We start from the raw sequence: 26,261 nt of genomic DNA, 5'->3' as shown, positions 1-26,261 counted from the left end.
AAGCGTCAAAGTGCTTTAAGGACGCCCGTGCAACACTTGCAGATTTTTATAATTTTTCCGTGCGCCTGTGCAAGTGAGGGAAGTTGCCAGTCAGTTCGTGGTCTCAAGACGGTCGCGCAGGATTTTTCCGGGCTCGAATCGGACGCCGGACACAGGAGATATGGCAAAACCTGGGAGGGTGCCCAACAAAGGGCCAAGAATGAAAGGGTGGCCAAGTGGGGGGCCAAAGGGGGTGCCTCTTGGTACCCCACCCCCTCAAATCAAACGAAATGAAAGGAGGGTGGCGTGAAGCAGACAGCGCCGAAAAAAACGCCCCCCCCCCAATGGATGAGTTTTTGGGCTCAAAGCAAGCCATAGCAATGGCAGGCCGGGTCAATCCACTTCTTCTCCACTCCATATCGCCTCCTCTCGCATGAAGAATGGTGGACTATAGAGAGAGAGAGAGAGAGAAAATCAGTCTTTCTCTCTCTCCCCCTCTCTCCTTTAAGGGCAGATTCATGTGGTGAAGAAGAAGAAGAAGAATGGATGACGGATGCTTGTCCAATGAAGACCGGATTGCTCCGTGGTTCAAGAGGAATTGTTGATTGTGGGCTGTCATGAGCATTAATGGCTGCTAGAAATCAGTCCCGAGATATGGCAAATAAAAACCCGCAACCCGCAAAGAATGGTAATTTTATTTTTACAAAGGAAATTGATGTTTTATGCAATTTGCTTCATGAGTATTTGTTTCCATGGGATGATTATGCATCATGTTGATGTTCACTATGAGTTTGATCAGTTTATGCTCAGAAAATCAGAAAATCACAAGTGTTGTGACTGAAATTAATAGTATAAAACCCGTAAAACACGCGAAATATGGAAAAATTGAGTGTTTTTGATATATAAATGGAAAATGTAATAAGACACACCAACTAAATTTGTATTTTTGCTGCAAATGAATCTAAGGGCCACAGCCCACACCTCATTTTGTATTTTCAGTCATTCAATATTGCAAAAAATACAAGAAAAATAGGGAAAATGGGGAAAAATAAGGAAAAAATGGATTTTGAGTGTCGAAAGTTAAGGAAAAATAAGAACCATGTTTGTGGATGTATGGGGGGTTTGAAGTATGAGGTTTAGCCTCAGTTCAGCCCTACCTTTATGTTTTAGTGAGTTTTTATTGCTTTTCATACAATAAAAATGTGGAAAATGAACCCTAAACCGATCAATAATGCACAACTTAAACGGGTGAGGGGGTAGAGTGTATAAAAGGTGTTTAAATGCTGAATGAAATGATGAAAAGCTTGCTGGTTTGATGCATACCATTTAGATTGGTCGATAATTAAAAATTAAGGATCTAGTAGCACGAGGGTCTCCTTGGTGCTAGGTTCATGCAACGCCGCATACGAGCGATAGTCAAAATCATTGAAAGAATGCTTTTGCACTAAGCACAATGCTGATTTTCTATTGTTTGTGCACTAAACCATTCACATTATGCACTATGCATGGTTAATGGTATCGAAGGAAAATCTCTTGGACTGCATAGCAATTGTTTTCTTAGAAGTTTGACCCATGATTGAGAGTGTGAGGTTATCCCTTGCCGTAGGGTAGAGGGTCGGTTTCCTAAGGGACTGTGAAGTGAGGAAGCATGGTATATCTCCTGGAAATACGAGAACTATAAAAGAGAGGAGTTTGTGTTATATGTTTAGCAGCGCATCAAAGGGCCAATCCCTGCAATGTAGGAGAGCTGCAGTGGGGCTCCGACTATTAGTCGGTGGAGTGTCTCCTATATGTGTGTGATCATGGCATTGCCAATGTATAAGTGTTCTCCCTTTGAGGAGTTTTAGGGAAACATTGGACTATGAACTATAAACGCATGAATTAAGCTTTAGGGCAAGTTTGTCCTTTAGCATTGGATTGACGCTCTTGGTCCGCGAGGCCGTGAGGGTGTTTGTGTGCCATAAGCATGAGGTCCGGCTAGTGCCATAGCCAGTGCCGGCCCATTTTAGGTCCCATCAATGGAGCAGCCTAAGGGCTTTGCAGAACCTGGCAGGAAGCACCTAGTGTGCAAATTGAAGAAAAGTCTTTATGGCTTGAAGCAAGCACCTAGGGAGTGGTATCATAAGTTTGATGCCTTTATGCAGTCATAGGGCTACAGCAGGAGTGGTATGGATCCATGTCTTTACATGAAGAAAGCCCGTGATGGTTCTTTATTGATTTTGGTACTCTATGTGGATGATATGCTAATAGCAGGGAAAGCTCATGATGAGCTAGATGCTCTTAAGGCTCAGCTCAAGAAGAGCTTTGAGATGAAAGATCTGGGACACGCCGCTCACATACTTGGTATATGCATTACATGCGACAGGCATTAGGGACAGATAAGCATAGGGCCAAGATGGCCAAGATTCCCTATGCATCCGCAGTGGGTAGTCTTATGTATGCCATGATAGCCACTTGTCTAGATATTTCCTTTGCAATTGGTGTTGTGGCATGCTATATGGCTGCACCTGGCAAGAAGCATTGGGATGCCGTGAAGGGTGTCATGAGGTACCTGAAGGACACTGCAGATATGTGCATATGCTATGGCAACCAGGATATAAGAGTCGTGGGGTATACTGACTCTGATTATGTAGGACATGCAAATAGTAGGAAGTCCACTTTCGGCTATGTATTCACCTAGGCTGGAGGTGTTGTTTCTCAGATGTCCAGGGTGCAGAAATGCACGGCCCTTTCTACTACAGAGGCCAAGTATGTTGCAGCCACTGAGGCTTGCAAGGAGGCCATTTGGTTGGGTCGTTTAGTTGCTGACCTTGGTATTGATACTATCCCTACACTGCATTCGGATTCTATAAGTGTTATTCAGTTATCCAAGAATCCGGTCTTCCATGCGAAGATGAAACACATTGAGGTGAGGTATCACTTCATACGTGGGGTCATTGAGGACAAGTCTATTGATCTTGTCAAGATCTTGACTATCTACAATCCTACAGATCTGCTCACGAAAAGCCTCTCTACAGAGCGCTTTGCCTTCCTTAGGAGGTTGATGGGCGTGGGATGAGATGACGTCTTTCCTCATCCTTTTCTACATGTGTACATGTTGTACTGTCTTTTTTCTTTTTCTTTTTACTCCTCACTGGGGCAGATTCGCCTTTAAGAGGGAGGTTGTTGGGGGTAAAGGCGCCTCTGCCTAGCCGCCCATGTATTATTACACTGACAGTCACCGCCACTGCACATTGCAGGGCACCCGTCACCATCACTTTATTCTTTATTCTTTTAGTGATAGTTTGAATAAAGGAAGGCCCGGTCAACCTATTGCTATACCAACTGGAACGGTAGATTTTCTAGCCCTATGTTTCCCCCTACCCATCTTTAATGGGTTATTGGAGGAATATGCAGAGCTCCACATTAGGGAGTCTCAAAAGTTAATGTTCAACTGTCGTATCCAAGATGAAGGACTTTAATATGGCTCTCAAAGAAAGAGTTGCCATATGATATCATGGCCTAGAGGTCGGAACCATAACCACTATTGATTTATTTTTCAAAGCCATTTGATGGGAGTTTGCCCCTGAAAGGGATGGCCAATATTGGGTATGTGTACTAAATGTAACACGTCGCCACATGAGGATATTTGAGCATATGCCAAGAAGTTAAAAGAGGTATTTCCCAAATCGCAAACCTCTATCCTTATCCCAGCAGCTACCCAACTGCGATATTTTTTGCATGGTCTAGATTTCAACATTCAAGTGCAATTGAGTAGTGTCACCTTGCTAGATATAGACACTGCCATTAGACGAGCACAAGAAGTAGAATCCCAACTACAATGGCCTATGCCTCTCGAACCAACCTTAATATGGGTCTAGTTTCGAGAAATAATTTGGCACTGACCAATGGCAATGGAAGTCAAGGGATAGCTATGACTAACCCGAATGTGAGAGGAAGCATGGTCCAAAATATGCCTTTATTGCTAGCTCCTCCCAGTGTGACTATGCCTATGGCTAGTCAAATTGCTCCACTAAATGTTGGAGGCCAAGCATCAAACCCTAACATTGTTCTTGTAAGTCAGAAACCAATGCCTATTCAAATTGTTAGGCCAATGGAACGATGAATAGACGATCACGGCTATGAGTCAAGTGCCTCTAATGTCCTTAATGAAGTTAAGGATATGGTGAAGCACTGGACTAACATGATTTTCGAACAATATAGACAAATAGCCATTAACGTAAATTTCCTTAAAAAACAACAGAATCTGATAGGGATTTGACGCCCTGAAGAGGGTGGCCTATCAAGATTTAGTTGTAAATGGTGTGGCGGCCAGCACTACCCTCGAAATTATCCAAATGTCAAATGCAATATTTGTGGGAATCCAGCCATTTGGCTGCCCTATTGGAGTAATATTAGCTCTCTCTAGCAAGGTAATAGATAGCCAGGTCATGTTAACCATCATGCGCAAGGGAACAATCTTCAGCAAGATGGTGGGCCGAAACAAATACTTCAAAGAGGTAAGGCTACTATAGAGGAGCTGCCTAGTGGTAGTGGAGTTAGCCTCATTGAGGCTGTAGGGTTAATGGCACCAAAGCTTCTAATCTATGGGCCATTACGAGAGGTCAAAAGGGTTGAGAAGGTGACAAAGATAATGTGAAACCTATCAACGAAAACCCTAAATAGGACGACAAAGGGACACAAGTCCTTAATCCCAACATGAAAGGGGGACCTTTGAAACCCATAGAGAGTAAAGCTGATGCCAAGAAGGATAAAGAACTACCAAGGAGAAAGGAAAAAGCTAAGAAGGAAGCACCAAAGGCACTTCAATGAACAAAAGAGAGAATGGTTTAGCAAGAGAAGAGAGCTCTAGCGAATTATCATGAATTCGATTTTGTAAGCTCTCTTTGTGAAGATAAACCAAACGTGAATCTCTTGTAGCTGATTAAGCAAAAGTGTGCAAGGAATTTAAAAAGATCCTACATATTGGGTATATCGTGGAACCTTTGGACACAGCGCAAGTAGGAGGTGTTTGAGCATGCTGAAAAACATTGCCTTACCAAAGTCCTTGCGACCGTGGCTAGTGTGGACTACATTGTGAACTTTAGGGTTATTAGGTTTGCAGGATGGCCAAGCTATCAAGTATTGTTAGGAAGGCCATGGATCTTGCGATCCAACTGTCAAGTTGATATAATTGCTGGTTGTTTGATATTTGGCAGAGGTGCCAATCGTGCGGTAGTAGATGCATACCCTGAGACTCCTCAAAGCTAGAGAGCTCCCCTATCCTCTACGGAATTAGAGACATTAGAAGATGTATCTACTAGTGAGACGTCATCAAGTGATGAATCCAAAGAAGGGTCCACTATTGAGGACATCTATCAAATAACTCTGAATGAGCCAATAGAAGCTCAAGATAGAATAAGAGGCACAGATGTAATTGACCTAGATCTTGGTATGCCAAATGATCCGCATCCAATTAAATTAGGATCCATGCTCAATGTGGAAGAAAGGGAGGACTATGTGTCCCTTATTTGAGAGTTTCGCAATATTTTTGACTAGAGTTATGATGAGCTAAGAGGTATTCCTCCTAGCCTGGCTATTCATACTATTCCTTTAAAGGAAGATAGTCGTCCTGTGTGTCAAAAAGTAAGGTGTATGCCTTTTGAACTGAGGGAGGAGTTTTTCGAGGAGTTACAGAAATTGCGACAAGCTGGTTTGATCTTCCTTGTTCATCACACTAAATGGTGTTCACCTGTTGTTATCAAGAAGAAGAAAAATAATCAAATCCGACTTTGCGTAGACTTTAAAGAGCTGAATAAGCAAACAATTAAGGACTACTACCTGTTGCCTTTTATTGACCAGATTTTGGACGAGTCAATGGCAGGTAGGGAAATATATTCGTTTATGGATTGCTTTGCGAGATACAACCAAATGGCAATTGCAAAAGAAGATAAGCTGAAAATAACTTTTATTATTGTCTTCGATACCTTTGCATACCATGTGATGGCCTTTGGTTTATGCAATGCACCTGGTTCATGGCAAGAAATAGCATGCAGGACCTTTGGTGACATCTCCTTAGAGGAGTTGAAAGTGTTTATCGATGACCTGGGGGCAGCCACCATGTGAGAAAGGCAATTGATCATTTTAAGAAAGTGTTTTGAGCACTACATACAATTTTGCATAGCTCTTAACCCACAGAAGTGCATCTTTGGGGTGCCTTATGGGCTATTACTAGGTCATGTGGTCAATTCAGTAGGGATGGCGATTGACCCTGAAAAGATCAAGGCCATAGTCTCCATGAGTCTGCCACGCACTCCGAAAGACGTACACAGATTTTTGTCATCTATAGGGTACTACACCGGAGGTTCATAAATGCCCTGGCAAAAAGAACGTTTCCACTAACAAATCTATTATCCTTTAGCTGTCTATTTGAATGGAGTGATCCTTGTCAGCTAGCTTTTGATGATGTGAAACAGGAGCCGATAAAAGCACCAATTTTAAAGGCATGTAAAATGGGTGAAGAATTCTACATATTTACAGCAGTCACCATGCATAGTATTAGCTACTGCTTATCCCAAATCTGGGAGGAAAAATGGTATCATTGGATCGCTTTTGCTAGTCAGAAGTTGGGCATATCAAAAATAAACTACACCTACATGGAAAAGTTGTAACTTGCAATGGTATTTGCGACTAAAAAATTCAGCACTATATTCTCTATGAGAAGATAGTTTTCTATATGAAGGCGAAGGGACTTAGATTGTTGATGAATAACCTACAACCGCCTGATTGTTTAGCAAAGTGGTTAATCACTTTGCAAGAATTCGATTATGAGATTAGGAGTAAGCCACCGAAGCTGTAGGGTATTATGGAATGCCTTGTGGATTTCGGGGAGCCAAAAGAGACTTTAGTTGAAGGAAGTGATATCGAGGAAATGTTTAAAATTGATACAGCTTCGATCCCATCTTGCTATGTTGCTATTACGCATTACCTATCAACAGGAGAGGGCTAGAGTCGATTTATCAAAATCAGAAAAGAGAAAAATTAGACCGTATGCTTTGAAATTTTCTTTGATCTTGCAGGAACACTATATCGGCAGGGGGTTGATGATATCTATTGCTGATGTGTGATGCCTGACGAGGTTTCATTCATTTTGGAAGAGTGCCATGACTCCACTTGCAAAGAGCATTTTGTTGGATGGCTGACTACCCAAAAAGCTTTAAGAGCCCAATATTGGTGGCCGTCCATTTTCCAAGATGCATTTGCATATATTAAGAGATGTGATACTTGTCAATGTCATGACAATAGGGAGAATAGGAAGTGACCACTTACTCTGATTATGGCTATACTTCCATTTGAGAAGTGGGACATCGATTTTGTGGGTCGTCCTATTACCCCATCGTCTTCTACACAGAAGAAGAGATATATCGTAGTGGCGACTGACTATTTTACAAAGTGGTCAGAAGCACAAGTGATGAGAAAGGACGATGCAAAAGAGACTGCTAGTTTCCTACTAGAGCAGATTATATGCTGATTTAGTCCGCCAAGAGAATTAGTATCAGATCGTGGAATCCATTTCCAAAACAAAGTGATTAAAAGCTTGACTGAAGCGTGGAAAATTAAGCACAATAAGAGAATTCCTTATAACCCACAAGCAAATGGGCAAGTTGAAAGTACTAACAAGTAGCTTGTTGGTATTTTATCGAGCCACTAGGCACACCCCGTTCAAGCTAGTCTATGGGGAGGAGTATGTTTTGCCCTTAGAGATTGAGTTGTTGAGACTATAAGATTCGTAATCAATCATTCATTGGGTGTCGAGGATTCTCTCTTCGAGCACTTTATGACTTTCGCCCACTTGGATAAGCTCAAATTACAGAGTTTGTTGCACTAGGAAGTGGCTAAGCGTCAGATGAAGTAGTTGCATGATTTGAAAATGAAGAAATATACCTATAAGAAGGGATAGTTTGATGTTATTTATGGTTATGCATGTGGAGATTCATTCGTGGGATTCGATGGGCTCAGTCGCTCTATCCTGTGGTCGCCAATGAGAGCTGGATTTTAGGAGCCGATTTTGACCCGTGCTTGAAGCATTTGAGGCCATTTTTGAAGTAGAAAGTGTCCAAGAAGCGCCAAAGACCAAAATTTCATGGAAAAACAAACAGTGGGCAGATGGCCAAGCTGGAGTTTACCTAGATGCATTTCGACGTCAGGAATCCAACACAAGTCTCAGTTTGTCGATTGAAGGTCGTTTGACCCCCCATTTAGTCCCCGCAAGGTTTGGTGTTATAAAGCAGTTGTTAACCCCAAGTCAAGAAGGCAGAAAAATGAATGAAAAAGCGAAAGAGGATGGAAAAAGAGCAAAGACATGTAGGCAGCCTCTAAAGTTCGAGCGGTCGTTTTTGGGCTGAGTCTATTTGGCCCGACTGAGTGACATCACTCGGCCCCATTGACCAGCTCGGCCCTTGGTCCAAGACCCGACTCGGCCCTCGGCCCGTCCGAGTGACGGCACTTGGCCCTCGGCCTGCGAAAAGTTCAGCCCTCAGACTACTGTGATTCGGCCCATCCAAGTCACCCACTCGGCCCCTGTAATTTGGACTAGTTGGGCCAAGTGTGAATTTGTCTCAAACTTTCAGAATTTCAACCTGACCCGGCTAGAGCTCAGCAGCGCAAACTGTCGCAAGTCCTCTTGACACTCAGAACTTGATTCTGGTGCACGGAATAGAAAAAATCATAAGGCATAACCGCTTAGCAGCTTGAGTAGGCAGACGTGAGATCTAGAGACCTAAGGGCAACCCGCTGAGCCATAAAACCCTGATTGGACCCCAAACCAAGCAAGGCAACGTAACAGAAAAACCCTAAATCCTATCAAGACGGCCAGAGAATTGATCGACAAAGCCTATCAGGCCCAAGATGAAGCGAGAGTGCGTAAGATGCTTAGAGACTGTTTGCCGCACTCACCTTGAATTTTTGCACTTGAAGTACACTTAAGGAAAATTGAAAGCCTGATTGAGCACAAGTCCACTGGAAAGAACACACACACTGAGTGGAGATAAATTGATGATTGTATTTAATAAGTCAAGGAACTCACTCAGATAAACCACTCAAGGAATCCACCAATAGGAGAGAACCCAAAGACGTAGACAAACCATCAACACGCAAAGTAGGACCAAGCAAGCGGTGCCAATGAAGTGGATTTGACAAACCTACTCAACCTGATTGATAGCTTGGTGGAGCGCGAGAACTCGACTATGGTGGAAGAAAGCTCAAACCACAGGTCTAATGAGGAACTCGACTTAGGTGTCTTCTCATAGGCTATTCAGCTGGTTAGTAGCTACGACACCACGCCCGGTATGAGCACCGCAGCAGGACAACATATGCTATCATTGCAGACTTAGAAGAAGAGAGAAAGCTAGCCCACAAGGCACTATAAGGCATGGTTGAATACAATAGAGACCAGTAGGCTAGGAGCCAAAGGCAAAGCACGGAGTTGCGTGAGGTGCAGCGGGTGCTGAACTTAGCTGGTAGAAACCGAACGGATCATGAGACGGCCCTAGAAGGAGACTTAACCTTAGCGAGCTTCTCATGAAGCAACTGGTAGACAATACCACAGCAGAGCAAAGTGCCGTAGCATTGGCGACATCACTACTGGCAGGATTAGGAGCAACTCAAGGCTCTAAGAGCCCGTCTAAAATCCCAATAGTCGCAAAGCAGCTCGACAAGTACCAACCCCACGACAATCCATATAGCTTTATAGTGCATTTCGAGCAAGTCTGTGAATCCAACAGTCTCAGCGACCTCACTCAGCACTCTCAAGTGTTTGGGCTCTACTTAGGTGACAAGGGTAGGACTTGGTATACAAGCTTAGATGTCACAGAGTGAGCCAATTTCAATGGCCTCAAGAATCTCTTCATCAAGAGATTTTCTGAGCCTGGATACTCCGACAATTTGCTAGTAGGACTGATGAATGTCAAGTAGAAAGAGAAGGAGAACATTCGCGATTACATAACCCACATGAGGAGTCTCTTCAAGAGAATCCCTACAGGCGAACGACCGAATGAAAGAGCAGTTTCAACTATATTCATCAGTGGAATTCAAAACAAGGAACTGTATAAGGCTTTGGCAGGCAACTCGAGCTTGCAACGAGACCCACTAGCTAGGGTTTTTGAGGAAGCCATCATACTTGATGATCGGCTGAAAGAGCGGGGCTCCAGGAGCTCAAACTCAGAAGGAACCGACTCGCAAAGTTCAGAGAGAGCATCAGCCTCCTCTGGTGAACGACCAGTCCCATCATCTCAAGATAAGGGGAGAGCCACCGAGACAAACCAAGACTTGGCTGATGTCAAGATGGAGATAGCCAAGCTACAAGACATGTTGAGATGACCAATGCGCCCACACGTCTAATGTGTGTACTGTGGCAGAAACCACTTGCCAGCCGAGTATCAAGACCCTAGGTCAAGACCTTGCGCTAACTACGGCAAGTTTGGTCATGACATTGCGCATTGTAGATTGCTGAGAAGACTTCCGTACTCGCAACCATACGGCCAGCCTTACCTAGCGAACAGACTACAGCCACTCTTCGAATGGGGAGCCCCATTGGCCCTTCCTGCGCCTAACGACATTAAGGTGGTTGTTCCTAGGATGGACATAAACCCTACACGTATACCTAGACCACCTAGTCCCTACGTGACCCATCCACCGAGTGATGCTCCAGTCCACTACGTGGAAGAGCCAAATGAGGAAGAGACTTACTTATACCCTTATGTCTCTCACGACGACGAGGGCAACACAGTCCTTATGGATTATGGACCAGTAGCAGTGATGGCATTAGGGAGAGGATGAGGTAGAGGCCTAGGAGGGCAAACACAGGATCCAATCATCTGTTGGACTTGTGGTCACCCAGGTCATGTCTCATCATGTTGCCCTGAGAGGGAGCAGCAAAATAGAGACAAAAAGGTGCGTTGAGTGCGGAATCACCCATCTCTTCATCAGTTGCCCAAAGCGAAAACCTTCTTCAAGTTCAGCCAACATACCATTTGTCCCATTGGGGAGGCCACACCTATCCCATTGCAGGTCATGACCCGTGCCCAGACAAAGCAAGCCGGCATATCACTACCAAGACCTAGCAACCTCGATGCAGCCTCAATAGGGAAGAAGTGATGCCAAGAGGCATATTCCACGGTGGATTTCGTACCACGGTGGATTCCGTGAGGTCTTGTGGTGGATTCCGTAAAATTTTATTACCAGGGCTCATACACAAAGTGGATTCTTTGTGTGAGAAGTCGATGGGGACGCCTATCCTTTTCAGGCGTTTTGTTAATTTTATGTGTAAATGGGTGATTCCATAGCAGGTGATTCCATAGCAGGTGATTCCGCAAAATACATATTTAAATTAATAAAAGTTTATGAGTTTAGAGTGCGCACTCGTAATAAATTAAGGTTAGGATTGATTTCTAACCAATTTATTTATATAGCTGAAGATTGCTAGGTATTCACTTTTGTCGATTTAATTGTATTATTTTTCTAACAATTGTGAATGCTTCAATTGATGTGTAGAGCGAACAGCGGTGGCATTGGAAAGCATTGGAGGATAGTGCGTATTCAAGTTATCATCAATTTTTTATGGGCGCGTATCCTAGGCATAGCACCTATATTTTGTCACGCTTATTTATCAAAGCGTTTGATATTTATTTATTATTTTTATATGCACGTGGGCGCACGATTTAAATACTTGTATTGGACATTGTATTTGGGTACCGCCTGACTTCTTGGGCGTCCATTAGCTTTAATTCTTTATTGGCACAAAAGTAAACTCAAAAGCTAAAGCGTGCTATTTTGTAATTTGGGCTATTATTTGAGCTTAAAGATGAATAATATATTAAATACATGCTTTGTGGAGCACTCTCACAAGGCATGGGGGAAGATTGCACCCAATCGGTCTCTTGTTCATGTCGTGCAAGCTTTCTTCATTGGTTTTTGTGTAAAAAGTAGAGTTTTTTTGTTCTTGGGGACCTTCTGACACTCACTACGCGTGCATACGGCGACTGATCTGTGCATCAGTGGTATCAGAGCGAAGCTAAGATCGAGAGCTTCCAATCACTTACCATCTTTCACGAAGGCGGAGCTCCTGGAACGATCGAGCTCTACAGTCAGTTTCGTCGCGAACAGTCGATACCAATGTGTTCCTGGCGATTAAGATCCCGCTTCTGCACCCTCTAATCGCGAGAGACTAGCCTCTATAGGCGGAGGACCACATGGATACTTCCTTTAACAAGTCGTCTTCATACAGATAAGAAACACTAAACTCCATAGCCAAAAGCTTTCAAAGCTTTAACAAAAAGCTTACTAAGCTTAATAATAAGCTTATTAAAAAGCTTATCTCCTCGAGTTATTTCGTCTGCAGGGCACTCTCGCTATCATCAAATCGGCCGACGTCCACAAAAATCGAATTGGGTTACTTAAGTTCTTAAGTCTAAGCTTTCTTAATCCTGCAAGTCACCAAAGTCACAAGGTCATTAAAGACTTCATCAACAACTACTTAAGAGACAGTTCATACGCAGAAGCACACGAACCGGTCTATTGCTCTCTGGTAGACCCTGTTTACACTTGCAGACTTACTGAACTAGTTTCAGTAAAGTACAAAAGTTCATACGCAAGCTACACGCAGATTATACGTAGTTTCTATGCAACACTATTTTTTTTAAAGACGGTTGTGACAACGAATACCGCAATTGTAAAGGAGAAAGACTAAAAAGCCAAACAAAATATGCAAGCCTTGTAAACCCGCCTTTGAGCTACGCTCATCCCGCTAATAAGATTTCGAGTGCGTGAGGTTTTTTGGAATTTTTCGGGATGACTGAACAAAATATGAACTATCTTATGGCTAAAGGAGATCTACCCGAACCAACGATAGAGCAAAAGTTGGATTTGATTATGATGCAGCTTGAAGAAGAACGAAGAGCTCGACAAGCTTTGCAAGTTCAATTGGCCAATTTGCAACGATCTACCACCGACCAAGATGGATTGCAACCCGAAGATCTTATACGACGTACCATCGATGCAACACTTGAAACCCAATCCATCCGCAAAGAAACAAAGATAAGTAAAAGAAACTTCAAATTTCGTACTTTCAATGGATCACGCGATGGAAAGACTGTACTTGCTTTTATCAGTCAATTTGATGATTACTTTCATGAAGAAACATATGCTGAGAAAGACAAAATTAAATATGTCGCTAACCATTTAGTTGACCGAGCATCTTTATGGTGGATTGTGGTCCGCAAGAGCGTTGATTGTCCCACTACATGGGAGACTTTCCAAAAGAAATTTTTGCAGAATTTCCTTCCTCCTCAATTCCATGAAAAAACCATCAAGCAATGGGATCTTCTACAACAAAGGGATCGTGAACCTATTTCCCAATACACTGAACGTTTCTGGAATGCCCTATTGCAACTATGAATGCTCGAAGATGTACCTGAAGCAACTCATAAACGCAAGTTTATGTCTGGCTTACTTGGACATTTCTATGTTGAAGTCAATATGTTCAAGCCAACAACTCTTGAAGATGCAATTTCCTTGGCTCATGACACTGAAGACAAGATTCGTGAAAGAGACAAGCGTCCACAACAATTTTCAACTAATGGTAACTTTGGTTCCAAACAATTCAATTCAAATTTTCGAAGATTCAATCAAAGTCGTTTTCTTCCGTCTTCATTCCGTAAATCTTGGACATGACCACCTGCCTTGCTATCAAACACCAATCCAAACCCTAAGCCATCCCCACAGTCAAATCCCAATATTCCTAAACTTTCTGCCATTACCAATAATGTATCCAAAGCAAAAACCATAGTTCGTTATAAATGTCATCAACCTGGACATCTAGCAGCCAATTGTCAATCCAAAAAGCTACTTGTCCATACTAATTATTTGGGAGCAATGGAAGAAGAAGAACGTGAGGAAATGCCGGACTTTACGAAAGATGATGGCGACATTGGTACTACTTCGGATACTTTGCCAAGTATGCCAACTCCCCATTCTTTGTTAACAATGAAATGTTTTGTGCATGGTAAAGAAAAGACTATTTTACATGATGATGGGAGCACACATGACTTTATTTCTGCAAAATTAGTCAAAGAATTGAATTTACAAACTGTTTCTACACATTATCGCATCAAGGCTACATTCCTAGGAACGAGATATAATGGAACACAAGAGGTTAAAAATTTAGAAATTAAAATTGGTGAATATATTGAACGAAGAAATTTCTTAGTTGTACCTTTACAGTCTAGTGACATTATCTTAGGAATGCCTTAGCGTCATCAATATAATCCTGACATAGATTATTCTACGCATTTAATTAAAATTTATTTTCAAGGAAAACAAATCACATTGCATGGCATGCATGCTTCTAATAATTTTCCATTACTTACTCATACTTAGGCTAAACGTGCATTACGTAAAAGTAGCAAATCTTATTTAATATGGGTGAATGAAATTCAAGCTAAAGAAAAATAGATGCATCCTAGGCATACACAATTTCTTGCCCAATTCCAAGATTGTTTTGTTGCTGATTTACCACCTGGATTACCACCTTCACGTCCTGAAGATCACAAAATAGATTTAATTCATGGAACACAACCACCATGTAAAGCACCATATAGACATAACCAAATTGAACAGAAAGAAATTCAAAACCAAGTAGAAGAATTGCTTAACAGAGGATTAATTTGACCTATTAGTTCTCCATTTGGTGCACCTATCTTACTAGTGAAGAATAAAAATAATACTTATCACACGTGCATTGATTATCATGCCCTAAATCAAATTACTGTTAAGAATAGATATCCGATTCCTAGGGTAGATGATCTTATGGATAAGCTACAAGGATCTGCCATATTCAGTAAGATAGATCTTAAATCTGGCTATCATCAAGTAAGATTGGACAAATCTGATATATTCAAAACTATATTTAGAACACAATTTGGACACTATGAATTTCTAATTATGCCTTTCGGTTTAACTAATGCACCAGCCACATTTAGTCCTATGATGAATCGCATATTTTTGAAACATTAGCATTGTGTCATAGTTTTCTTTGATGACATATTAGTATTCAGTAAAAATGAGAATGAGCATTATGAACATTTGTCTTTAGTTTTTAAGTTGTTAAAAGACAATCAATTATATGCTAATCCAGAAAAGAGTGAATTCTTCCAAATAAAAATTGAATATCTAGGACATATTATTTCATCAGAAGGTATTAAAGTCGACCCTAAAAAGATAGAAGCAATTTTAAATTGGCCCATACCCGAAAATGTGCATGAATTACGTTCTTTTCTAGGTCTTGCTAGCTTTTACAGAAATTTTGTGAGGAATTTCTCATTACTTGCATTACCTTTGACAAAAATTTTAAAGAAGGCTATTGTGTATAACTGGTCTGACAATCAACAAAAGTCCTTTGATTTATTGAAACATGCTTTAACTCATGCTCCTGTATTACAACTACCTAACTTCAATAGACCATTCTTTTTAGTAGTTATTGACGCTAGTGGATCTGGAATAGGAGCCGTCCTTATGCAAGGTAATCATCCCATAGCCTACTCTAGCTGTAAACTCAAACCATCTGAACTTAAATATTCTACTTACGATAAGGAATTGCTAGCTGTAGTACAAGCCTTACGTCAATGGAAACATTATTTAATGGGATCTGAATTTATGAGCAGACTCCAAGCCACAGAAAAGGAGTGTCTCCAGGATAGAGCAAGGGGTCATGTGCATGGATTGTGATCGCACCTGGTTAGAACATGTAGGAGCCATAGACTTTGAGCAAGCAGGCCTAGCCCAACCGGGAAGGACACCAATGCTTAGGACAGAATCACCATCTGAACTGTAACCACCAGAGGAGACCACCTCTTCTAGCGAAGATGGGGAGTTCGACTCTGAGTTCGGATAGCGATCCAAAAATACTTAGGCCGCCCCTAACCCAATGCACCAAGGGGGACCTACCCATCCACCTGAGGTATCGCCTATATCGTCTCTCCTTGAACCCCTTGAAATGCCAGTTTTGGGTGAAACATGGATGCATCCTAGGCCACGTGGTGTCGAAGAACGGCATTACCACTGACTTCTCGAAAGTCAGGGTTATTGTTGACCTTCCACCCCCAATCAACTATAAGGGAGTCCAATGCTTCTTAGGCCATACGGGATACTATCGGCGGTTTGTGCTAAATTACGCGTTGATAGCCAGACCTTTATACAAGTTGCTGATTGTCTTTGAATGGACTGAAGCATGCCAATGAGCATACAAAGAGTTGAAGAAGGCTCTAACCACAACACCAATTCTATGAGCCCCAGATTGGTGGACCATTACCTTCCACGTGCATATTGATGCTTCTAAATTTGATGTGGGGGTAGTGTTGTGCCAACTTGGCAAGCACAACCTAGACTATCCAGTGAGCTTTGCTAGCAGACAACTCACTGAGACGGAAATGAACTACTCGACAACAAAAAGAGAGGGCTTGGCCATGGTGTTTGCTGTGAGGAAGTTCGTGCATTATCTATTGGCTACACCCTTTACCTTTTTCATGGACCATCAAGCCTTGCTATATCTAGTGAATAAACCTTGCGCTACATGATGCATTGCTCCGTGGCTCCTTCTGCTTTTGGAGTTTGACTTCTCCATGGTTGTACGGAAGGGAAAACAGCACTACATGGCTAACTATATGTCATGCATCCCCATAGGAGAAGCCGCTAGGGAAGGCATCGTCGATGAATTGCCAGATGCCCATCTCTTTAACCTTTTCAGTGAGAGACACATTTATTCAAGGCCAATCTAATGCCATATTGGGTAAATGGCATAGTCCAAGTGCTCGAACATGGACTACCTGAGCGACCGATAGAGCAGGAAAGACTTAGGCAACTCATTCTCAAGATCCAACCCTACCAGTTGATAGCAAGCCAGCTGTATCGCCTAGGGCAAGATGGATTGCTACGCAAATGTGTGTGCCAGCATGAGATGCACAACGTGCTCTCAGAGGCACACAACGGAATTGCTGGTGGACACTTTAGCAGAGACAGGATAGCCCACAAGGTGTTGCAGTCTCAACTATGGTGGCCAATGCTATTTCGTGATGCAGCACGATTTGTTAAGCATTGTGACGAGTGTCAATGGGCGAAAGTCCCGATTCGCAAGGATCAAATGGAGTTGACCCCAATCATTGCACGACAACCCTTCGAAAAATGGGGAATTAACTTCATAGGACCCATCAGCCCCACTACACGGTATTCACAGGCCAAATGCATCATTGTGGCCACAGACTACCTAACGAAATGGATATAGGTGACAGCAACACGAAAGAATGATGCTCGAATGACTGCCAAGTTCTTGTGGGAGTAGGTAATCTCACGATTTGGCTGCCGCATTGAACTAGTTAGTGACCAGGGCACACACTTCATCAATGAAGTGATAGCGCATCTCCTATCCACCTTCCTAATTATCCATCGGAAATCCTCTCCATACTACCGTCAAGCAAACAGCCAGCAGAATCCACGAATAAGATTCTTGTCAATGTCCTAACCAAGGTAGTCTCTGCCTTGCGCAGCAACTAGGATAACAAGCTGATGGCAGCTACCACATAGCTTATAAAACGGTTGTCGGCCAGACCCCCTTTAGATTGATCTACGGAACCGAAGCAATTCTTCATGTAGAGTTCTTCGTGCCTAGCCTGAGAATCGCACTTCAGGAGCAATGGGAAGGAAAGGAGGCATGGACGCAACACCTAGTTGAACTCGAACGCCTCTCGAAGACTCGCTTTCTAGCCACTCATGCACTCATATGTAAGAAGGCACGGTGCAACAACTGGTTTGACAAGCACGTTAAGCAGCGCGACTTTGAACAGGGCAACTGGGTGCTGCTATACTCAGTTAAGGGGCATAAGCAAAAAATGAAGTTTAGAGGTCTTGGACCTTTCAAAGTTCGTGCAATTAGCCGAATGGGCAATGTCGAGCTCGAGACTCTAGACGGTGAGGGAATATGTTTCTTTAATGGTAGTCGTGTCAAGAAGTACTACCCTCCCACACATCCTTTGCATGAGCCACCAATATTGGAACCGCCCGTACGAGTAGCCACAATCACTGAAATCGATGAGGAGGATGAGGAAGTCATAGAACCCGCATACTTGCACATCACGGTCACTACCAAGTGAACTTGCACCTTCAATGCCTTGATCGACGAGGGAGCAGACTTCAATGTCTTGACTCACGATCTTTGGACCCAACTTGGCAAAGCAACATTACAGCCCACTAATGCCAAATTAAGCCCATATTGCGGCCGCTCATATGCACTTCTCGGCAAGTGCAGAGCCGCCGTTTCTATCGAGTTTGAGATTGTACCAATGATCTTCTACATGTTGCCAAATGCCAAAGATGCAGGCATGGAGTCATATCTAGGGAAAACCTTCAAAAAGAGAACTCATTGCAACGTTGATTATGAGTTGCAGCGCATCCACCTCGCCATAGGCAACGTTCGCATTGTTACAGCTTTCAGCAACAAGGGCTGCACGACCTCATCACAATCCGCAAGGCCACCGGTAGAAGTATTAGCAGCCAAATCTAAGGAGGGGGGTAGTGCTCGGCCACCACCCACACCAATTCTCAAGAACTGCTACTCATAGAAACAAAAGCTAAAGCCCAACAGCCTAGGTTTCAATGGAAGCCTAAATAGCTGCAACTGCCGCGCTTGGGAGTCAACGCACACATCCTCATAAGACCCGAAACTCTAAACCTGGAAAACCAAGGGGCAGTCACAGAAATCGACGCATGATCAAGCAAAGATGGGTCCCTAAATCCCTCTTGCATGCATAAGGCTACTATAAGGGAAATGCTTGGATATGGATCCCTAAAGCCCACATGGCCAAAGGCACCACTCATACGCCACCCTCAAGCTTGATCACCCCAAGTCCCGTAGAACCTCAAAACCATAAGCCGCAACGCTTTCCAGACCCACATCGTCACATGAGTTATCACCTACTACAGCCAATCTGACTACCCTGATCCATTCTAAAGGCAGCAGTCCATCGGACGTCACTGCTACTTTCCTAGCCCTAATCCAGGAGGTCCAACCGCAATCTCAAGAACAACCCAATCGCAACTATTCATTGTTAAAGGCTCTAGTGCTATCAAACCCCAACCCCACCAGCATGTCTTAAACCCTCCTATGACCGAAAATCATTTTTGACACTGACCTCAGATCTAGCCGAAGATACAGGGGATGACGTGGTTGATTGCATTAGATGACTAGATGCCACTTTCAGAGAGCTAGCTCTAAGCTACGATCGCTTGGACTTAGGCCTGTTGCCCGAACTCTTTGCAACCAAAATTCATACGATGCCTTGTTCTTGAGAGACATTTGAACTTGCCTTCACAAAAGCAGCTACTTCTGCTCTGCTGAATTGCTCAATAGCGAGATCTCTAAAGAGCAAGCCCTCAAACAGCGCCTCGTCACGTCATACAATCAACGACCCACTTTTGCCATCACTAACCAAGAAATTATAGAATTATCAAAACTTGCTGATACTAAATCCCCATTCTTGAGGCACTGGTACGCTCTTAGGTTGCAATGGGCAGTTGAAGGATGCCAAGTCATGACAAACGCTGAGCAGTGCAACACCATCAAAACAGCGGAGTACGACCCCACTTACATCGTGCCAACCTCATATAGAGTGTTAACCACTCTTCGGAGCCGACCCATGGAAGAGCACGTCAAAGGACACCCTTACCTCGATCGCCTACTGACTGAGGAAGAGCTACATATTGCTAGCCGCATCGCTTCTATTGATTTTCTAATAGATGTTCTCACTTACATCACACACATGGACATTCAACCTTTTAATCTAGACTGCAAGGCTCAGTTAGAGTACAACCTTGATTTCTACACTTGGTTCCTACGTCGTCAACTCCTAGCCCCATCGTAGAATGCTCTCGACCTCCTACCCTTCAATCCTAGGAAGGATTCTTCTCGAGCTGGAAGGGAAGGGGGGTGAGGTGAATCAAATTAAAACCAAGGAAAATCAAGCAAAACGCATAAACACGTAAACAACGAGTGAAGTAGGAAAAATGACACGAGAACTTTGAAATAAAGGGCAAAAAGTTAAAGTCTAAAGGGAAGATTCTACATTGGATTGGATTTTAATGCTTTCATTCAATAAACATATAGAGTCTTTCTTTTTAATTATGACTTTTCCAGCAAATTATTATTTTGAAAGCACTAATGGAAACTTGGGATCGTGATAGGAACAAAAGATGTCGTAGCAAGACCGCGCCCACCGACTTTCGTTCACGGAGGAGGAAAGAATGCAATACTACGTCACCCTTGAAAGCCGCGCCAACAACCAGCTCAAGTTCAGAACCATTCATAACATAGAGGGTGTGGTGGCCAAGGAGGAAGCGGCCAAGAGAGTCATCAAGCAATGCAATCTCACCAAATACCTCGAGAAATTTGCGCAAGAGCCTGCCACATGAAGTGTGTGGAGTTTCTCAGGACATACGACCCTGACCATGAGTGCGGCACCGTGACGATGGGAAGGGGAGAAAATACTAAACAAGTGCAAGTTCACTTAAACCCAGTCTTGGTGGAGAAGGCATTGGGATTGGAGCCGAAGATAGAGAAAAAGCAGAAGAGGGATGTGTTTGCCATGTTGAAAATGAAAAAGGAGGATGTGCTAACTAATGACGGCATTAGCATCCAGGACGTTCCTGATGCGAAAGCCAGACTACAAGCAAAGCTAGTGCACGCACTCTTCTCCAGCCAGCACTACAACTCCTTAATGCATCGAATCAGCATATGCCTGTGCCGGAGAATGTAGCAGCTCACACCTTGCATGAAGTCAAATGGAACGGATATGTACGCAAAACCATTGACCAGGTGGCTAAAGCACTAGCTTTAGGAAGTACACCAGCAGGTGGGGAGTCCCCAGCTTCCAAGGCCACAGAAAGAAAGAAGGCCTCATTCATTGCCTATGGAAGCATTTTGACTGCGCTCATCCAGGAGATAGTGAAGGAGACACAAGGTGCAGAAGAAGGAGAAGGAGAAACACGTGACACACCAGGACCAAGAGAGGTCTAGTGATAGGACCGAGAGTGATAAGGAAGGGCAAGAATAAGAAGAACAATTGGGCAAAAAGCAGGCCAAGAAGCCCAAGAAGAAGATGGCACAAAAGAAAAAGAAACAAGATGAAGGCCACAAAAAGGAGAAAGAGGATTTGGAGAAGGCAAAAAGAGAATCCCTCAAGGAGGCCGAGGAGAGGGAGAAGAAGAAGAAACAAGAAGAAAGAAAGGCAAAGGAAGAAGTCAACAAGGCTAAAAAGGTATCGAAACAGGAGGCCGAGAAGAGGAAAAGGAAAGAACAAGAAGAAAAAGAGAAATGGAGGAAGAGTGTAGGAAAACTGAAGAAGAAAGGCAAAGAAGAGCTGCTGAGGAAGAAGACGAACTGAGAAGGAAGGAGGAGGAGGACTTGGCCAAAGCTACATGCCGATCAATTGAGCAGTAGAGCAGGGCCGATGATCTGGGATCCTGGAGCCCCCTGAAGGAAGAAGGGCCTGGTTCCAGCACGCAAGTACCAGAAATCACACCGCACGTTGTCCTTGAAGGCAAAGGCAAGGGCCTTATCCACCCTATCCCTACCCTCATGGTGCCTCCCACCGAACCAACCACCCTCACCCCTAGCATCCCCACTAGTGCAGAGGTCTCCAACTTCGTGGCATGGATGCAGTATTTTATTAATAAAGAAATGGCCCAGGGAAAGAGCATGGAGACCATGGCCACGAGGCAAAAGAGATTAGCCGCAGATGCTGAGTCGAGACAAGACTAGAAACGTCAGAAATCGGAGGCCTCGAGCACTCCAATCCACACAACAGTGACGCCACTAGCCAATTACGATGAGTACGTCGCTGAGCTACTCTCCCAACTGGAGAAGGATAAGGAGGAAATGAAGATGGCTGTGGCTGAGTTGGTGGGGAAAAAGGAGTCGGTAGCTGCATTCCAGCTCGAAAAGACCCACACAATAGCCATGCAGCAAAGAGAGATCTCTGATCTCAAACAGGAATTGAAGGCCAAGGAGGACATGGAGGAGAGAGGATGAAAATCAAAAATTGGTGCAGATGCAAAGAGAGTATAAGCTCCTCCTGATGCAACATGGGGAATTGGAGGTGAAAACTGCCAACATCAAGCAAATGATGGAGGAATTGAATGCCAAAGAAGAAGAGAGAAAGCACGAGATGGAGCAGCAGCAAAAGGAGATCGAGTCTATGACTGGAGTCTATGACCGATCAGCTACACTTGGGAAAGAAAGAGCAAAAGCACATGAGCAGGGAACTAAAAGACCAAGAGCAGAAGCTCGTAACCGTGGTACAGAAGCAGGGAGAGAGCATGGAAGAAATGAACAAGAGAGTTGAGGAATGGGCAGTGCAGAATGAAAAAAGGGTGAAGACACTGGCACGACGCCTCGCTTTGGTAGAGAAAGAAAAGATCCTCGCAAAAGTAAAGCAGAAGCTACCCAAACAGCCTTCAATGCCCAGAAAAAGGCCTTCATTAACACACTAATGGACACCACCCACCCAGAGGAAAAGGAGTCATTGGAGGTGGTACACAAAAAACTCAGCATCGCATACAGAGCTATGCATGCAGGGCTGCAGATGCCACCCCAACCTATGGAGGTTAGGCTGAGCCTAGAAGAGCAACGAAAGTACCTTCTACTGGCCGGCCTAACCCCCCAGGAAATTGACACAATGGGCTTTGAAGAAGGAGCACAACAAGGAGACCGGCAGGGGGAGGAGGCTGAGCTTGAATTCGATATGGGGAGATTCAGAGAAGAGATGATCCCACAACCTCCATCTTAGTTGATTCAGAGAAGAAAGTTAGTCAAAGAAATGAGGAAACAACGAAGGGCCAAACTAGTCATGCAGCCGTCCACACCCTACCCACCGTGCCCTGATGACATCCCCGCTGGATTCCACGCAAAGCTGGTAATTTGGGAGCGACAGGAAAGAGAAAAAGACCCATTCACCTTCAGCTTTCTCATTCCCAACAGCCTGCGGAGAGTATTACCACTCAAGGTGATGGAGGAGGTGATCGTGGCTAGCAGCCGACTAGGACAGAAGTGGTTGGAGGAAAGGGAGAAGACTCCCACTTTGGGAAAATGAAGAAGGTGAGTTTTGGCAAAGTAAGGTGTTTGAAGTACCACATACCGTACATGGATATAACTGCCAACCCCTATGGAGGAGGCGGGTGTGCGACATCAGCATGCTCACCTAGATGGCTTTTTGCAACACCCTTTATGGTTTGCTTATGTGATATGATTAGGAGTGCAGTTTGTAGTTTTTTCTCTTTTTTTCCTGATACGGGGTTTTGGGTGCCTGTTTGTTGCATCGCATGAAGTTTTTGGTCGCATATGTGTAGAGGTCATGTCGAATTTTTTCTAGGATGTGGGTTGTTTGGGGTGGTAAATTGATTAGTTATGTCTGTGTGTATGCTTCTTTTGATCGATTTATTTTTGATAGCTCTTTGGTTGTTTTGCAGGCATTCTTTGTGAGTCTATGTTGTGGTGTGTGTGTTTTCCATCTAAATGGTGCCTCACACTCCTCCTCCTATCCAAGATGTCATGTTGATCAGTAGGGATTATTCTTCCCTACTGGCTTTTGAGCCTATAGCGAAAGCAGGCCTTGCAACTTTCGTGGCTACTTCATTCCCACTAATTCCAGACAATCCAGCTCTGTGTGATGAGTTTCTTGCATCATACAATAAGAAATCCGGCCTGGTTCATGGTACTTCCATGGTATTTACACCCAGAGGGTTAGGGAAGGCTTTGTCTCTTCCCTACAAAGGAGAACCCTTTGTTACAGCCAGTCAATTATTCTCCAATGATGATATTCTCAAGCTGTTATTACAAAAGCAGACCAAAGAGGTTCTGGATGTCAAGAAAGTGATTAATACTTCAGGAGTGTCTTTTTCCATGATCACTGATCCTCTTTGGAAGTTAGTCTGCCAGTTCCTTCAAGACAGGTTTATGCCTACCAAAACACATCTCACTATTTGTCCAAGGAACTCTTCACAGCTTCCAAGATGGTGTTAAAAGGGGTTGCCATTTATTGGAGTACTTACCTGCTTACGAATATGGACCAACATTTTGTCAAAGTGACTAGAGGGAATGTCACAAATGTCACCTATGGTTTTTATTTATATGCTTTCTTGACATACTCAGGCCTTAAGAAGGGTGTGCTACCACCTCCACCATCTGATCCAGTTTCTCCCCCTCCACCTTCAGAAGAGTCAGAACCTATTGACATAGAGGATCTTGATTCCCCTCCTCCATTGGTCATTCAGCAGAAGCGCTTGAAGCATGTGGCAGATAAAACTCCCTTAGCCATTCCTTCAGTCACAGTTCCTGCTACTTCTGGCAGTGATCTCCTTGCCTACCTCACATGCAACAATTTATTCAGAGCACATCGAGAGGGTTCTTTGGAAATATCAGTTCCTTCACTGAACAGTTTAGTGTCATGAGATGCTATTCCATTCCTTTGTAATGACATCTAGAGTTCTATTGAACTCTCAGTGTGACAGCCTGTGCTCAACAGTTATATGCTTCTTTCTATGAAGAATTGATGCAGTCCAAAGACCAGTTGCATAAGGCAACCATAGAGTTAGCCTCTGCTAAAGACACTCTTGCCAATCTCTTTAAGCAGATGGATCAACAGACCCACATGATTGAGACCCAGAGAGAAGAAATATCTTCTTTGAAGATTCAGTTAGCAGAAGCTCAGTCACAGAGGTCACTAGAGTTTCGGAAGAGAAAGAGAGAATGTCCAAAGAAGCTCAAGAGTTTCAAACTCTTTTAGATGCAAAACTGTCAGCTTTGTAGACTTCTCACAATACATTGGAATCACTCAGCAGGACTTGGCAATTCTCCAGAGATAGGCCACATTATGTCCATTGTTTCAAGATAAAGTGGAAAGATTGCAGCCCAGAATGGATTTGTTATGGTCTACATTTGAGCACTTTCAGGAGTATGTTCCTCCGGACCATTCTTTCTTTGTTCACTATCAGTTGCAGAAGTTGGCGTTCTATATGAAGCTTTCAACGATGGATCTTCCTCTTCCAGAGGATGGTTGGAGTGGGCCTTGGTCTTTTGTTTTGCTGACAGAAGTTACCCATATGGTCTTTGAAGATTCTCTGATGACAGATACCATATTGCTGTCTTACATGTATCTATGAGGTGATTTGTTGATTTTAGATGATGTAGATTTGGCTTGGTATGTGGGGGATGTGGTTTTGCAAGCTGTTTTATATGTCAACTATTTGGAGTTTGAGGATAGATGACATGTTCCAGTGTTATTATTCTAAAGTGGCTACTTGCCCTGACACTTCATGGAATTCAATGATTGATTCTGTGGTCCTGAATCGACGTCAGAATCAGCTTCTACTTATGTGCAGAGCACTAACCAACTGAGGGTGGATCTCCTAGCTTACCTTTCCGAAAGCCATCCATTTGATTCATCCTTCTTTGATGCCTACCATAGATGATTTGTTTTAGGTCCCTCTGTTCCTAGCCTATTGTACTATCAGCAAATGGCTCATCGCTATGATACTTATCTTTCCCTTTATCAATCCAACTCAGTAGCTATCTTACCTCTCCTTTTTCAACCTCAGGGTTTTCCTCAAATTCCTATATTTACCTATTGTTCTTTCATTGAAGATCGAGTCTTTTCCCTTTCTCCACCATGTCCTTCTCCATCTATCCATATACCTTCTACTTTTCGTGCTTATCAGTTGACACCTTTCCTAACTAATTCACTTAAATTTTCAGCCACTCCTTCTTTAGCTTATTCCTCCTTTTATGATTTTGCCTACCCATCTCTTCATCCTCTTCTACTTATTCCACTTCCATCTCCTGCCACTTCTATTTCTTAACCCCCTCAGTTGGTTAGTGGGTACGAAGGATTTGATCAACAGATTCCGAGAAGACGAGGATGGAGCTTGACTGATTCTCTCATAGGACCACAGATTAACTGGCCATTAATTCCAAGGGAATGGACAACTGCTAGTCAAGCATACCAGAATTACCTCCATTTTGCTCACCAATATTCACAATCTCTAGATCCTTCAGTGAGATTGACTGCTCATTTTTCTTGGTATCTAGCATATATTCATAGGCATTCCCATAACGATCAAAAGACCATTCCAAAGCTTTGTATGAATGTCAATGTGAACATTGATTCCCAACAGTTGGATGTCCTATATTTTCATGCCCTATGTCTACG

The sequence above is a fragment of the Lygodium microphyllum genome, chromosome 26 (assembly GCF_053477565.2).
Source record: "Lygodium microphyllum isolate KBCC chromosome 26, Lygodium_microphyllum_v1.1.10, whole genome shotgun sequence".
Taxonomy (NCBI): Eukaryota; Viridiplantae; Streptophyta; class Polypodiopsida; order Schizaeales; family Lygodiaceae; genus Lygodium; species Lygodium microphyllum.
The sequence above is the reverse complement of the archived record's forward strand: the minus strand, read 5'-3'. Positions refer to the sequence as shown.